At 42.6% G+C, this 15,927-nt stretch overlaps 1 protein-coding gene across 9 annotated transcripts in view; it reads left to right on the top strand.

Moving 5' to 3' along the window:
* Positions 1-15,927, top strand: part of ARSG (arylsulfatase G) — a 1,970,563-nt gene that overhangs the window by 1,112,528 nt on the left and 842,108 nt on the right. The gene's annotated exons all lie outside the window — the stretch shown is intronic.

Genomic DNA, 15,927 nt, shown 5'->3' on the forward strand with positions numbered 1-15,927 from the left:
ATCGCTTTTTTTAGTTGGTTGGAATTTGGGCAGAAGGTGGTTACGAAAACTTGGCGTTTCGTTTGCAATTTCTTCTTCTTCATTGGTAATGTTTCCCTCAGTGTCCACCATGCTCTCTTCATGGCAGTTTTAACCAGTTTTTTTGGGTAACCCCGATCTCTAAGTTTTTCAATGAGATTATTCGCATGAGCATTGTAGTCCTCTTTAAAAAAGCAATTTTTTCTTATTCTAAGAAATTGTCCGTACGGAAGATTTTCTTTTCGACTCCTAGGATGGTTGCTTGAGAATAACAAAGCCTTATTCCTGTCCGTCGGCTTGGTATACAACGAGGTCACTAGGCGTCCCTCTGCGGGAAACACTTCCACGTCTAAAAAGGGTATCTTCAATTTGGAAGAATTGATGCTGAATTTGATGTCCGGGGATCTCTGGTTGAGCCACTCAAAAAACTGCGTCAACTGGTTAGAATTGCCAGACCATGTCATAAAGACATCGTCTATAAACCGTAGCCAGGATGTTATCCAATGTTTAAATGGATTATCATTGTAAATGAATTTTTGTTCATACATCGACATGTATAGAACTGCCAATTCGGGTGCAAAGGGACAACCCATAGGCCTTTGGAATTGGAGACCAAGCAGAAATGTTTTCAGCCTCAATGCTGTGCAAAAGGAGCAAGTGAAGAAAGTGTCATTGTCTTTGTCACTCAGATTATGGCAGTGCTCCATTTTATGTCTTGCTATGTTATCTCCTGTTCCATTAATGTATATAAATCTTACATTGTATATGCCAGTTTTACTGCTTCATCTTAAACATTATGGTGAGTCAGATACACTAGTGCCCTTGAGTTAAGGATCTCAGGCATGACTCCATTCTAAGTAGGCCGACTCAATTTTCTGTATTTCTGCTGAATCATCAACATGCCTGCCTTTGACACAGATGTCGTCTTTCCTTATCTTTCAGGCCAGAGACTCAGTTTTCACAACATTTGCACTCAACGTATAGAGCCTGGATGTTTTGGGAACCCCTTGTATATTGATATACACACACACATGTGAACCATTATTATGTCATTGCGGAGTTGTCCGTAGTAATCATTGTTATCTCCAACTGGGAACAAAAGGAGTACGAACTGGGGAAAAACAGGAGTACCAGTTGCCCCAAGTTTGTCAAGCTGGACTTTTAAAAGTTCATTCCCCATTCTGGATTTCTAATTCTTTGATTCAGTTTTATTTGAATACATGTATGTGGTGGCTCCTATTGTGATAGGTGTGCATTATGGGAAAGCTGTTACTTAGCATCTCAAGTTTTTACTTTTGTACTAGCTGCTCACGGGGCGTATGCCTGTTTGAGACATTTCATTCATGGGTGGAGTATGAAGCTATAGACGCTACCTCCAGGCAGTTTCAGACTTATAAGGTAAAACATGTGCCTGTGCATTATAGGGCTTGCCAAGATTTGGAAATCCCTTTAACTTACGAGGAACACAAGAACTAGTTTCCTGGTCAGTTGCTACACATGCACAGGAATATCAGCCTGGGACCCCTGAGCAATGAAGGGGCTATGTGGCCAGTCTTGGCTGGCTAGACACTTGTTCCTCATGCCAATGCCTTGGGACTTGCTGAGGTGGTAGGGTTCTTAAATTACACATTCACCTTTAACCGGAGGCTTGTACAGTTTGTACAGTTCCAAGACAAACATAGAATATTGACTATGGTGCCACCCGAAGAAGAATGTAACACCTGGGAAACATATCGGCATGTATTTACACCAGCATGCATGGCACGCCTTCATGAGCAGTTCTCCCTGAGGTACTGAAACAAGTGCAAAGTGAACATGGAGTAGATTTGGGAATGACATTGGGAATATTTTCTACTGTTTCTTCCATTATCCTGAGCAACATTAAGGGAAAAGCTTTGGTTCTAGCCATACGCCAGAGACTGGAAGCAGTTCCAGGTCAGGAATGGGAACTGCCAAAAATAATTGCAGAAGAATACACCTCTGTGGGCCGTGATACTTTGTTTGTGAGCCGTTAAACTACATTTAAAACCTACAACTGACGTTGAGGCAAAATGGTATCAGTATTCTGATACCCGATGTCCACGTTTTGTTTTAGGTCTCCGACAGTAAACTAGCAGAGAGTGGGAGTTCACCTGAGTTCTGAAGAAAGGCTAAGTTTTTCTGAACAAGTGACACAGGACAAGAGGCTGAACTGCATGAAGAGAGAAGAGAAAGGATTGTACTCCAAGACTCCTGTTAAGAACAGAAAAGTAGCGGGATTTTCTAAAAAAACAAGCCAAACCACTTACAGATTCAGCTACAAAACAGGACATGGGCGAAAGCACCCCTAGACAGTGCAGCATAATAGACCATCGGACACTTAAGAGGTGTCTGGTGGCGAATCCAGCTGATGAGTGCATACAAGTTGAAACTCCAGATAAACACTCAAATCCTCCCGATAGGGTCTATAATTTAGAATTACAGATTGGAGGGGACATACCACACACCATTAAAGCTGTGTTCTCGTCACATTTATCTGAAGATTATGGCACTATATTAGCTGAAGAAGACTGGGAAGTGCCCTGGGGTAGGAAGTAATCCTGAGTAGCTTTTCATCCCATAGTACCTGAGGATATTAGGAACATTTACCCCAGTGAACGGGCTGTAAGACAGGCTCTGGCCTTATACAGGACCTGAGCGGGGTTGGATAAACATCCTGTTCCACATGTCATTCCCTTATGTAGAGAACCTCAAGCGCAAGCTCAATATCCTTTAAAGCCAGAATCAAAGTGTGGTATTAAAGCAATATGAGACCAGTTGTAATATCAGGGCCCAATAGCGCCTTGCCTTTCACCAATGAACTCGCACCTTTTCCCATCTCCAAACCTGACTGATCATATAAAATGGTTTTAGACTATAGGAATGTAAACACACATACAAGAACATATGCATTTAAAAATGCGCACACACAGGTGTAATGATGAATCTGCTGTGTAAAAAATGCAAAGGAGCTCCAGACCTATCTAATATGTTTTCCAGTTAAAATATAATGCCTGAAAGTGAGTATCTAACCAGGGTGCAGTTTTCATTTCAACATTTGCCTATGGATTATAAGAAGAGTCCTTGCCTTTTCTCACTATGCATCATGGAGATCTTACTACCAGATTATTGTCATACATTGATGATATCCATCTTACATATGATGACTTAGATGTGCACCTAACTAGGGTGTCAGGCGCTGAGCCTGGGCGCCTACCAGGAACACGCAAGAGAAAAGACTACATTCCCCAGAAGTCCGGCGGCCGAATGGGAGGAGCCACGGCTTCATAAACAATGGACGCGACCGAGCCGGTGCGCGTAATTCTGACTATGAGATTAGAGCTGGGAGGGCTCTTGGCTAACGGACCATTTTGCGTCGCGCCTACATGCCACTAGGTGGGGGCTTCTAGGGAGGCTGTTTCCATTTCCCTCGGGGCGCTGACGTAAGCGCCGCCGAGTCTTGCTCGGCGTCTGGTCGAGATTCCGGACGAACCTATCGTTTCCTACGGGGCGCTGAGGCAAGCGCTGCCGTACTGTGCCCTGCTCCATTCTCGCCTCAACAGGGACACGGAGGATGCCGGTTGGTACACCGGTGTAAAGGGGCACTACCAAGGATGTTGCTTGGCGGATTCAGATGGCGTTGACGAAAGCGCTGTCAGCCTGAACTGTTGGTAACCGCGGAAGGAGGAGAGGAACAGGACCCTGACGGATGAGGACTCCGGGCCGCCAGCACTAACCAGGTTTGGGTTGTGGTGGTGTGGAAGCACTGCAGAAGACTACCGAACAAGTTCTGTGGTGTTAATTTGTTGAGTCAGAACTCAGGAACACGAGAGAGACAGTGCTTCCTGGAACTTTTTGTTTGGTGCTTTGTTTTCATGAGTTAGGGGAGAGGAGTCCCGTGGATTGAAGGCCGCATTTACTTAGCACGTCCAATACTCCAGTGCAGTGCAAGATACATGAGGTTCTCTGGCCTTTTAAACTGCTGGGCGTTTCTTCTGCTGCTAAAGGGAGGAACAGGGTATGTATGTCTGGGTATGTGTGATTGATTCCAGTCTAAAAGGGGAATGCGGGGAAGGCTTGATGTGTTTGTTTTATGTTTTATTGTATTAGGTGTGCAGTGGCACCACTGGAGAGAAGTATCTCTTGTTGACACGCAAGAACCACAAAGAGAGGGCTGAAGGTAATAGGCGCGTGTCGTGAGACCATATGAGAGTAGCAGTCTTGATATATGTGTGGTAACCGTGTATTCTTTTGTTACAGGTATCCTCATCCCCGCTGCTCCCTTCCTAATTCCTTTCCCTCGCCTGATTGCCCTATTTCTCTGTGTGGGTATAAAGCAGAGTTGGGGACGTCTGGAGGGGGACCCCTTTGTGCTTCGCCCGGATCCTATGGAGCCGCTGTGGACCGTTACATAGGGTGGACAAAGTTGTAACAGAGTGGACAAAGGTGTAACACTATTGCCTTCAAATGGTTACATAATTAAATTAAAAGATTGCCTAACCTACAGTGACCTTCTTCGGATACGAGCTATCCAACAATGGTAAGGGTCTGGCTTCTGATTTCTTTCAGAAATGTGCTACCTTAAAGCCTCCCAACACAATGAAGAAGTTGCAATCCCTCCTGGGATTCCTTAACTTCAGACAAACTTACTTGCTACACTACCCTGAGCAAGTGAAGCCCTTGTAAGACTTTGATTTCTCCCAAGTTTTCACTAAAACAGTGGACAAATAGTCATTCTGAAATCTACGTGCTTTGCAAACAGAGTAGCTTGAGGCAAAATATTTACGAACTAGGAAGAGTAAGACCAACTCAGTTCTTTGAGTCATACCAAGTATCTCTGTATATACCTATGTGATCTACAATGAGTGATAGACTGTTCCTAATCATTGTAAGTCTCCCTTGTATTCTCCAGCCGAAACCCATTGCAGTTCCTTCCATTGAAAAAAGTTCTTGCAGCTGTGCAAACGGCTATGTTGAAAGAGAGCCCTTTGTCCTAGGAAAAACTAATAATTGTGGTGTTTCCTGTACCTGCACTAGAGGCGGCTACCAAGTAAGTAATCCTAATGCTTGCACTCTACATCATAGGTGGGTACAGTGGGTTTAATCTTGGAGTGCTGTGGATGTAAAGCTTTAGTCTGATCCCACTCCTCGTACACAAGTTTTTCTCCAGTATAAGCAACATATTCCTCTTACTCAAAAAGCCTTACCTATTGAGTCTTACCTGACCATATTCTACACAGACAACTCTGCCCAACCAGTGGTAGAAATGAAATTCAAGTACTTCACAGCCTGTGCAGCATTGCAAGGTGTAGTGAAAGATGGTGAATTCCGTCCACAGTGCACCAACAATAAGATCTTAGGCGAGAGCACTGCACAACCCACAGAATAAAATGCCCTATTACTTGAATTACAAAAACCTAATCCATCAGTTCTCACAATTCTAGTGTTGGATTCATCCTTTTGTGCGTATGAGTACAATGTTAATTTGAAACTTTTGCGATTGAATGGATTCAAGGATTCAAAAGGAAAATCGATTAAAGATCAACAACTCTGGGAAGAATAGCTGTCTTACAAAATTAGTGTCAGCTGCTCCATGTGAGACACACTTTGGGCTGTCAGCTTGATAGATTTAATGCTAAATAGAACCGTGTGGCTGACTTGGCTGCCAAAGCTGCAAATCAGACCGTAGCAGCCTTAACCAAGTCCCAGACAAAGATTGACACAGATATTTTAACTGACATGCATACCATTGAACAAGGCCTCTTGCAGGCTTCCCCCTAAATATTCCTACAACCTTAATTAAGATCATAATCCTGTAGACAGTTTACCAGGAGTGGAACATAGAAGAATTCCTAACAAGCTGTCCAGATTAAATTTAATTAGGGAAGCTCATGAGGGAATGGCATCTGTCCATGCTGGGGTATGTAACTGTAGCAATGCTACAGCAACGCTACTAATGGCCTTGGCTGATGAGAAAAGTATTTGGGGAACAAAGGTTTGGCAGATTCAAGGCAAAGAGGCCGTATTTCAGGCATGCATTATACCTAAAGAAATGATTTTCTTGAACAAAACCATCCAGCAGACTACTTGTCTGAGATTTCGTACAATGAACTACTTTAAAAAATCTTCTATACCAAAGGTTAATTCAACTCTGTTCAGTAATTGCAATCACAAATGAACATATCCGATATAAATAAAATGACCCAGAATGGAACATATAATTCCACTCAGTTCCCTGCAGAAGGTTTAGCCTTTTGGCCCTATGATTCTACTACCTGCTTGTGTTTATTTCTTCCCAACACATCTGGTCCTAAAGCTAATTGACCTGATTCACAATATATCATACCTGTAGTAGTTACCACATATAGTGTAGGCAAACTGTGTTAATGCTGGTTAGCACGTTTCAGTCTTTCGGCTGTGAAAGAACATTTATCCACAATCAAAGAAAACATTGATTTTTCTGACTTCCTTCTAGTATAACATCCCATTACAAATAAACGATTCTTCGCAACAGGAATATATGCCATATACAATGAATGGAACAAATACCCTGAAAGACAAGCTGCAGAAAGATTTTGGCACATGGGTCATGAAAACCTGCAAAGAGCATTTAAAGTTATCAACAGTGGCATGCACATGCTCTCTAAAATAATGTATTCATGAAATCACACCCTGTCCTGTGCTTTGGGCCTCCTGAAACAAGACTTAGGTTACAACATGGTCAGGCTCAGGTAAGAGCTATTATACAGTTAAATTGGGCATTACAAACACTCGGATCAGGCTTTGTGTGTTGTCAACGTTTAAACAAAATAGCCATTTTTGGACCACATAGTTTGTCTTTAACACAAAAAAGCGATGTGAAAAAGAATCCACATATATTTTGCTTAGTATCGAACAAATGAAAGAACCACCATTTTCAGTTACTGACCATCCACCTATTACCTTACTAATACACACGTTATTTTCCTGACTATTACAACTTTTCACTTTCATTACTGCCCGAAATATAAATCTTTAGGCTGATCTGAAACAATGAACAATTCAAATCTGTTCCATTCATGGAAGTTTCCTTTCTCCTACATGTGCTTGAATAAAGATGACCCCGTCTTTATTAAGACATCCAGCTAAGTGTTGGAATAAAAAAAATGTTGAAATTAGTAGGAAAAAACATCTATTTGTGACAACGTTTTCATTTGTAACTTCTCGTGGTAGTGGATGATTTAGAAAAGCAATATACCATTACACATGTGAGACCATTGTGGTTGCTGAGATATATATGGTTTGTGGGTTTTTAAAAACTTGAGTTACCCATAGCCAACAACTGAGCTGCACCTTGCAATGGTTTTTCATTGTGTACAGGGTATAGAGCAATTCATATGGTAAAATATAAAGAGTGAAATGTAGGTATCAAGGAAACCTATGTATTTCCGAAATGGACACAAGATATGGAGTTTCGAAGCAGTGCTTATTTGCACATCTCCTAATTTGTGGGTACCCGTGCTAGTATGTGAATTAGAGGGCATTTCTCATAATGTCTGCTTTCTTACACACATGCTTACATTTGGAAGGTACAAATGTAGAGAAACACATTTTGTAATAACACTTGTCTTCTATTCTGTGTTTCCCAAGTCTCCCAATAAAAATGTTACCCTACTTGTGTGGGTAGGGCTAATACCGGGAAAGGAAAAGCCCCAAAATGCAACATGGACACATCACATTTTTTCACTGAAAACGGACCTTTTTTTAAATGTCCCTAGCTGTGGCTTTTTGACCTTAGCTCAGTCGGCACCTAGGGAAACCTAGCAAAAGTGCATTTTTTAAAATTAGACACCTAGAATAATCTAGGGTGGGATGCCTTGTGTGGCTCACACCAGGTTTCCTTACCCAGAAGCCCTTACAAACCTCAAACTATGACTAAAAAATACATTCTCCTCACATTTCTGTAATGGAAAGTCCTGGAATCTGCAGGGAACCACAATCGTCCTTCTTCGCCTCATTTCCCTAAGTCTTCTGGTTTGTGAGGGTAATTTAGTGACCATGATTGGAAGCGGCGCAAAAGGCAACATTGATACATCTCACTTTTCCACCGAAAACGGACCTATTTTTTTGCAATGTGCCTGGCTGTGGATTTTGTTCCTAGCTCAGCTGACACCTAGAGAATTAAATCTGTACATTTTACATCTACATTCTACTTATAGGGCAATCCAGGATGGGGTGACTTGCATGGCTCTCACCAGGTTTTTTTCCCTAGAATCTGGTGCAAAGCCAAAACTTTACCTAAAAGCAAATTTTTCCTTGCATTTCTGTGAAGAAAAGTCCTGGAATATTCAGGTAGTCAGAAATGTCCTACTACCCAGCATTTCCCCTAAGTCTCCTTAGAAATATGGTGCCTGACTTGTGTGGATAGGCCAAGTGCCCAAGACAGGAAAGGGCAATAAACACAACATAGACTCATCACGTTTTCCTGTTAAAAACAATGTGTTTTTTGGAATGTGGTTAGCTGTGGATTTTGGGCCCCAGCTCAGCAGGCACATTTTTTAATACTATACACCTGGCTGAGTCCAGGGTGAGGTGACTTGCATGGCTTTTACCAGGTTTTTTTTTTACCCAGAATCCCTAGCAAATCTCAAACTTTGCCTAAAAAACAATTTTTCCTTGTATTTCTGTGAGAAAACGTCTTGGAATCTGCATCGAACCACAAATTTCCTAGGATCCAGTGTTCCCCCAAGTCTCAGCAGAAAAACTTTACCTTAGTTGTGTAGGTGGGCCAAGTGCCCGCGACAGGGAAATACCCAAACCGTATTGTGGAGACATCAAAATGATCTATTACAAAACAACCTGGTTTTGCAATTGGGCGCCTGCATTTTTGGTCCTCGGGGCCATCTAGTGAAACCTACCAAAACCAGACTTTTCTGAAAACTAGACATCTGGGGGAGTCCAGGGAGGTATGGCTTGCATGGGTCTCCCAACATTTTCTTAGCCAGAATCCCCTGCAAACCTCAAATGTAGCTAAAATGTCAAATTTTCCTCACATTTCTGTGTGGAAAAGCTGTGGTATTATGAGCCAGCATAATTTCCCCACCACCCATCTTTTCCCTAAGTCTCCTGATAAAAATGGTACTTCACTGGGCTGGGCCAAGTGCCTGCAACAGGGAAGGGCCCAAAACATATTGTGGCGATAATGATATCTGCTGTAGGGATACTTAATAGTCCTGGAGTATGCAACCATGTTGGGAAGCCTTTCAAACCCAGACATTTCTGAAAAGTAGACATCCAGGGGAGTCCAGGGAGGTGTAGTTATGTCGGTCCCCAACATTTTCTTACAGAAAATGCCTTGCGAAGATGAAATGTTGAATAAAAACACTCATTTTCCTTGCATTTCTGTGATGTTAACTACAGCAATGTGCAAGGATCCACAAACTTCCTACCACCCAGCATTCCCCCACATGTCCCCGATAAAACAATGCTACCTCACATGAGGTCTACTGTTGACCCTGGTGTGATGTCTCCACAATACGTTTGGGCCCTTTCCTGTCGCTGTAGCATTTTTACTAGGAGACATGGGGAAGCGCTGGGTGGTAGGCAATGTGTGCATGCCCAGTCATTTCACAACTTTTCCTACACAGAAAGTGAGGAAAAAATATGCTTTTGTCGGACTTCTGGGTAATTAAACCTTGTGGGATCTACACAAAACATATCACATATCATTTCCTAAGTGACCAGTTTCCAAACAGATGTGAGAGCAAAAGGTGGTCACTACAGAGAGAGTATGCACTGACAGTAAAAGCAAAAGAACACAAAAACATTATTGCACACCCATCCACTAGTCAATCACTGGCATACTGGTTGCATTTGGCGCAAGGGTAAGTAAATAGTTTATAAAAAAAACTTTATTTAACAAGGATTTAACTAGATAAAATCCCCAAAAGCCATTGTCAATAATTTTAAAATCAGAATAGAGAACCACTAACTTACAGCTAGAGGAATGTAAAGCCACGTCAAGGCACCAGCTGCTTTATAGTCCATGCCCACACCTTTCATGCGTCAGGCGCTTTCACACTGCCAGCTGCGGGCCCAACACAATACAACACTTACATTTAAAACAGCGCCATTCGAGGGCCCATCACTCTCATATGTCAACAGGGCTAACACACTACCAAACACCAAAACATCATACAACTTACATTCACACCTCAAGCAAGTAAGTATGCATACTGGCTACCAGCCACTAACACACCACTAACCCACACACACTACCAGCCAGATGCCAGTTCAGATACAACAATTACCCTTCCTTGAAGCTGGAGGAATGTGTGGACTGGTATTTCAATGGCGGTGCGTGTGTAGTGACTTGCTGCTGGTCACAACACAAACACATTTGAAGCCAAACTCCAGTTCACACACATTGCCAGCCACACACACTACCAGCCACACACAGCCAGCCAAACACCAGTCCATGAACAGTGCCAGTCAAGCGCCAGTCTACACAAACCACCAGCCAAGCGCCAGTTCACACACATGGTTAGCCAAGCGTCAGTACACACAGACTGTCAGCCAAACTCCAGTTCTCACACACACTCTCAAACATATTCCCTGATGTCTAGTGGGTTTCCACTCCCCCTTGGGGTCAGATTGGACTACAAAATGGCTGTTCTTCCCCGTGATGGGTCAGAAAATGGCCAAAAGCAAAGAAAATTCATCTGATGCTCAGAGGGATTTCCTGCTTCGGGTGTGAGGATTCCTTGGAGCTGACTTCAGCACAAAAGGACTTGTGCTGAGGACGACGCGGAGCTGCCTACCGCACACAGAGAGTTAACTGGATTTCAAAATGACCATGCACATGCTGTTTGTGCAGTGGATGATGATGATATATCCTCCGACAAGGATTAAATGCAGGACTCTAACCTACCACAGAGACCGTATCAAAGAACTGAAGAATTTTTATGGGCTAATTTTATTTTATTTTTTGCCTTTTTTGAACTGCATAATTTGTTTTGGCATATTCTGTATCATGTCTGATCGCTTTAATCGCCAACATGCAACCTTCTTATCCGATATAAATGCTTTTATATTAATACATTATGTTATAATGCTTTATATTTTATTGCTTGAAACATGCAAGGCTTAAAAAACAAATTCATGCAAAAGCTTACTGCATTTCTTCCTACTATTTCATGTAATTGTGTTTTTATGATAACACATTGTTACAATTTTTATCAAATATATATGTTACATATTGTATGATATTATTAGTATAGACTTTTATACCTAAATGTTTTGAGAGCATGGATTTCCCTCTAAAATTAGATAAATTACTTTTTTTTTTATCTCTGCACATATGATGTCACAATTCAGACATAGAAGCCAGGAATGATGTAAAGACTTCAGGCGTAACTCCATTCAAAGTAGGTCACTACTCCATTTTCTGTATTTCTACTGAATCATTAATATGTCTGCCTTTAAAGCAGATGTCTGTCCTTATCTTTCCAAGGACTGTGTGAGTGTCAAGTCTTTTAAATAACGACATTAACAAAAAACTTTTTGCGACATCAGTCTAGAACAAGTGCCTTGTTATCTCAATTTGAAGGTCAAACAAAGAACAATATTCAAAATAGCGCAGTCTGAATTGTGAATGAAAAACGTTTGTTTCTGATCACCACAGTGTCCCTGGATTCAGTGCTTAATTTGTGCTGGTGCTTTCCGGTGCCTAGCACCGGCACTTATTTTTCAGGGCCGGGTCTACACCTGAGGGACACTGTGTCAACTCACATCAGTGACTGAACTGCATGTAATATATATCAGTATAAATAATTGACTGACTACAGTGTAATTCACACTATCACAGTCCCCTGAGTCCCCGGTAAAGAGTGCTGCTGTACCGATAAGAAATCCATATCCGTTGTTCCGTGCGAATTTGCCTTCAGTTCAGTGATGCTGTGGGCGGGCGAATGATTGGGCTGCATTTTGTTATGTTGGGTAGGGGTGGCAGCAGCGTGCGTGTGCGTAACCCTTTTTTTAAAATTCCAACGCCTGCACACACGCACTGCTTGAGTCACCGTCAGTTCAGCACGACGTATAAAGAAAATGCCACCAGTAAACAAGTAAGTACCCAAATTAACACTGCTTTTTATTGAGCGCGGTGCAGTGTGACAGTCACTGAGTTTAGTCAAGTTAAACAGACTTCGAGTCTGAGCAATCATGCTGCTGGACTGGAAGTCTGTTTAACTTTACTTTGTTTTTAATTACCACGAGGCCCGGTGGATTTCGGAGGACGTGGCATTGGCGGGTGGCTGGCGCTGCCCTTTCTAATGACTGGAAATAAAGGGGAGTCGGGCACATGGGGGGATTAAAGCGCTGAGGAACTCTCCTATGCGTGTGCGGTTTAGGACTGTGGAGTTGTTCTGGTTTCCCTCAATGGAAGGTTATAACACGGTAGCATGTGCAATCCAGTGGTCGAAGCGGGCGGGAACGGCAGGGCACGGCGTGCCCCTACTTCTTTAATTCTAAAGATTCCGTTCCCCTAATTTTTTATTTTGAACATGCGCCCCTGGACGTAAGAAATATCCAAGGCCTGCCGAGAGGGCTCGGCATTAATGGCTGTTCTGGGATGGGCGGGGAGCAGGGAGGGAAAAGGTCTCGTCTCTTGCTTCCTGACAAGACAAGGAAGGTGTCCGCTTCTGCCCTGCCTCTGGCTGCTGCCCCCCCCCCCCCCTTCTTACTCTTATTCCCTCTCTGTCTGTCTAACTCCTCCTCACTTACCGTGACTCAAAAAATGGTTCTCACCCTCTCTTTCTTCCTGTCGTTCATTTGTTCCCCTTTGAAATGGATGCAAAAAAGAAAAACACTTTTGCTGGAATTGCCGTTTTGACATTTTTATATTCCAAAGTGCAGCCTCGGAAATAAAAGGGTTCATAATATAAAAAATCAATAACTAAATAAAGCAAGATGGAGTGTTCTTAAAATGGCCAGATTGGTTTTATTCAAACCCCAAAAACATTAGCGTCACTTTACCGAGTTGCCATACCTGGTTGATGGGTGGATTGGAAAACAAAATGTGTACGGCGGCTTTGTGTTCACGAATGTGGTCTTTTTAAACCATACTGCTTACGTTTTGTAAGCATATAAGCAGTGGAATTTGAAATGGGTCCTTCCTGGGCCCTGTAGTTTTCAGGCAAAAATACTCGTTGATTTCTGCATAAATGTAAAAGCGTTAAGTTCACCATGTTGTTTCTGCTTACATTTCACATGCTTTATTTAATCTCTCATTCCCTATGTGTGTTTGCTTTTTCCAGGATGTTGTTACTTTTTCCTTTAGACAGCATATTGCTCTTGCCTGGTGCGTAATTTGAATTGAGTCGCATCCAGTTGTTTATAGCAGGTCAAATTGGATTGTAGTTGAAGGCAGTGAGAATTTCTCTCAGTGGGGCACTATGGTGTTCAGTGAGGGAGCGGATGTAGCACTGGGGGCAGAGCTGCCAAATTTAGAACTAGGGAACCAGGTTCAGCCTTCATGAACAGTCCCCCAGACCACTCTCCTGAGGGAGCACATTTCCATGCTAGACCTTAGAAGGCCCCGCAAAACCGGAAAAGCCCTGGTGTCTTAGCACCAGCAGGTGGACCCTAGCAGTGGAAAGTGTGGGTTCACCTTGAAGGCTTGCCCACCACAATCCATACTGAAGTTCGCCTCCAGTCTTGCGGGAAGGCCTACGAAGTAGCAGACCCTAGAGCAACAGTGACTCTGTCACTGAGGTCACAGGACCCTGAGAAGAGACGGCTCTAGGGCGGTGCGACCGGTGTGACTGCAACGGGTGCTGACTTTGAGAGGGGGGGGGCGTTGTAAATTATGGTTTTAAAAGCACTTGCTGCCTCCTTCCTGGCCTACAGCAATTTTCGGCAGTAATCAAAATGTCATAACTCCGGTGAATAAACTTCTTCCTAGAGCGAGATCGGAGTTTTGTCTAGTGGAAGTTTTGACTCATGGAAAGATAGCGCAGAGGGTTAATGTGCCTGCTGCAAAGAAAATCTACCATGCCCATCACAAAGTGCACATATGTAAAATAGGTCGGTGGGTTATTGCTTTTGTCAGTAAGATCCTTTTGCTACTTGCAGTTTATAAGTTAAAATCCTAACAAAGAACAGTGAGCTATTAACTTTCATCTAAGAGCTGCATACAAACTGCAAGGTATAACCAAGAGCGTTATGGTTTTTTCCCTCAGCCTTTGTTTATCCTAATGTTGCAAAAAGTGATCATTTGGATAGAAATCAATAATGATTATTAAAGAGAACCCCCAATCATGGTATTAAGTTGTATATTATGAGTTTGTGTTTCTACAGATCAATCACTATTAAACTATTCTGCCTACTAATATGGTTGTCATGTGATTCCTACACCTTGTAGTCCTTTGTCTTATGTAACATTTCCTATACAGTGATTTACACACGTAAAATTGATTGTCTCTGTGTATATTGCTGACGACAGAAACTCCGTGGCTCGGCAACAAATGGCTTGTGCTTCCACTTTTAAGCATATTTGGGACATTCTGTGATTAGAAACATATCCCACTTTGTGAATTTATTTTAATGTCAATAACTCATATTATTCGGTAAATAATCATGTGTATCCATTGGTTGTATTACATAACATAATAAGCTGTAACTGGTCAGTGAAATGCCAAACAAATACTAAAAAATTGGGATGTTTTGCCAATCCTGGCCACACCTCTAACTCTGCCCACTGATCCAATCCTCAGGTTATTCCAGCCCTCTGATTCTCTGCTCACAGTTCCCCTACTTTTTTCCCCCCACTTCGACCACTGGTGCAATCTGGACTGTATGGAAACATTGAGAACTTCGCAAAAGGGCCAGCGGGTTTGAAGACGCTGTAGGAAAGCGAGGGGGAAAACCGGCATGCATAGGAGTGATACCATCCCAACTCAAGCGACCTATACATGGTAGCATTTCATTAAATATTGCATAACACCCGCTGGTAGTGGAGCGATGCTCATGCTTTACATTCTAGTTAGCACATGGCCACCTCAGTAGTGATGGGTCAAAACGCACAATCCCCTTACAGTACTCACTCGGTATTTACTTTTCTTTCATGCATGATGCAGGCCAAAGTAAGTGCTGTGCCAGCAGCCAAACCGGTCTTTGGAGCAAGTCCCTGTGAATGCCACTAGTTTCAGCAAAACCCTGTTCACGTGCCATCCGCTGCCGTGGGCATGTTTTTCATATTATTTCTGCCCTGGTCCCCGTGCAGTCCAAACACACAGTGCCTGCTATAGAGGTGAATTTTCCAGGCAACAATAAAGATTTACAGATAACTCAGTGAGTAATGTTCTTCCTGGAGAGCGATGGGAGTTGTGTCTAGTAGATTTTTTGACTCATCATTAGGTTGAGGGTTAATGCGCCTGCTGTAAAGAATTCGTACCATGCAGATGAAAAGCGCACATAATGTAAATAGGTCAGTGGGTTACTGCTTTTCTAAGAGACAGCCATTGTTACAGTTTATAAATTAAAAATCCTAATATAGAACAGTAAATTATTAACTGTTGTCAAAGAACTGCATGCACAGTTCAAAGTGTAGGTTAGAGCATAGATTAATGTTGCAAAAAGGGTTACTTTGGGTAGAAATCAATTCTTATTATTAAAGAGAACCCCCAATTATGGTGTTCCATTTTCAATCAAGCAGTCTTAAACTATACTGCCTACCCGTATGGACATGTCACTCCAACAACCTGTATTCCTCTGGGCCTGGCTTATGTAACATTTCATATACGGTGATTTACATACGTAGGATTAATTGTGTGTGGACCCAGTGGAGGAAGTGGGTGGAGCCGGAGGAAAACGGGTGTGGCCTGCGAAAAACATTTGAGCACTTGGACTTCATAT

Source organism: Triturus cristatus, chromosome 7 (genome assembly GCF_964204655.1).
Source record: "Triturus cristatus chromosome 7, aTriCri1.1, whole genome shotgun sequence".
NCBI classification, from domain to species: Eukaryota; Metazoa; Chordata; class Amphibia; order Caudata; family Salamandridae; genus Triturus; species Triturus cristatus.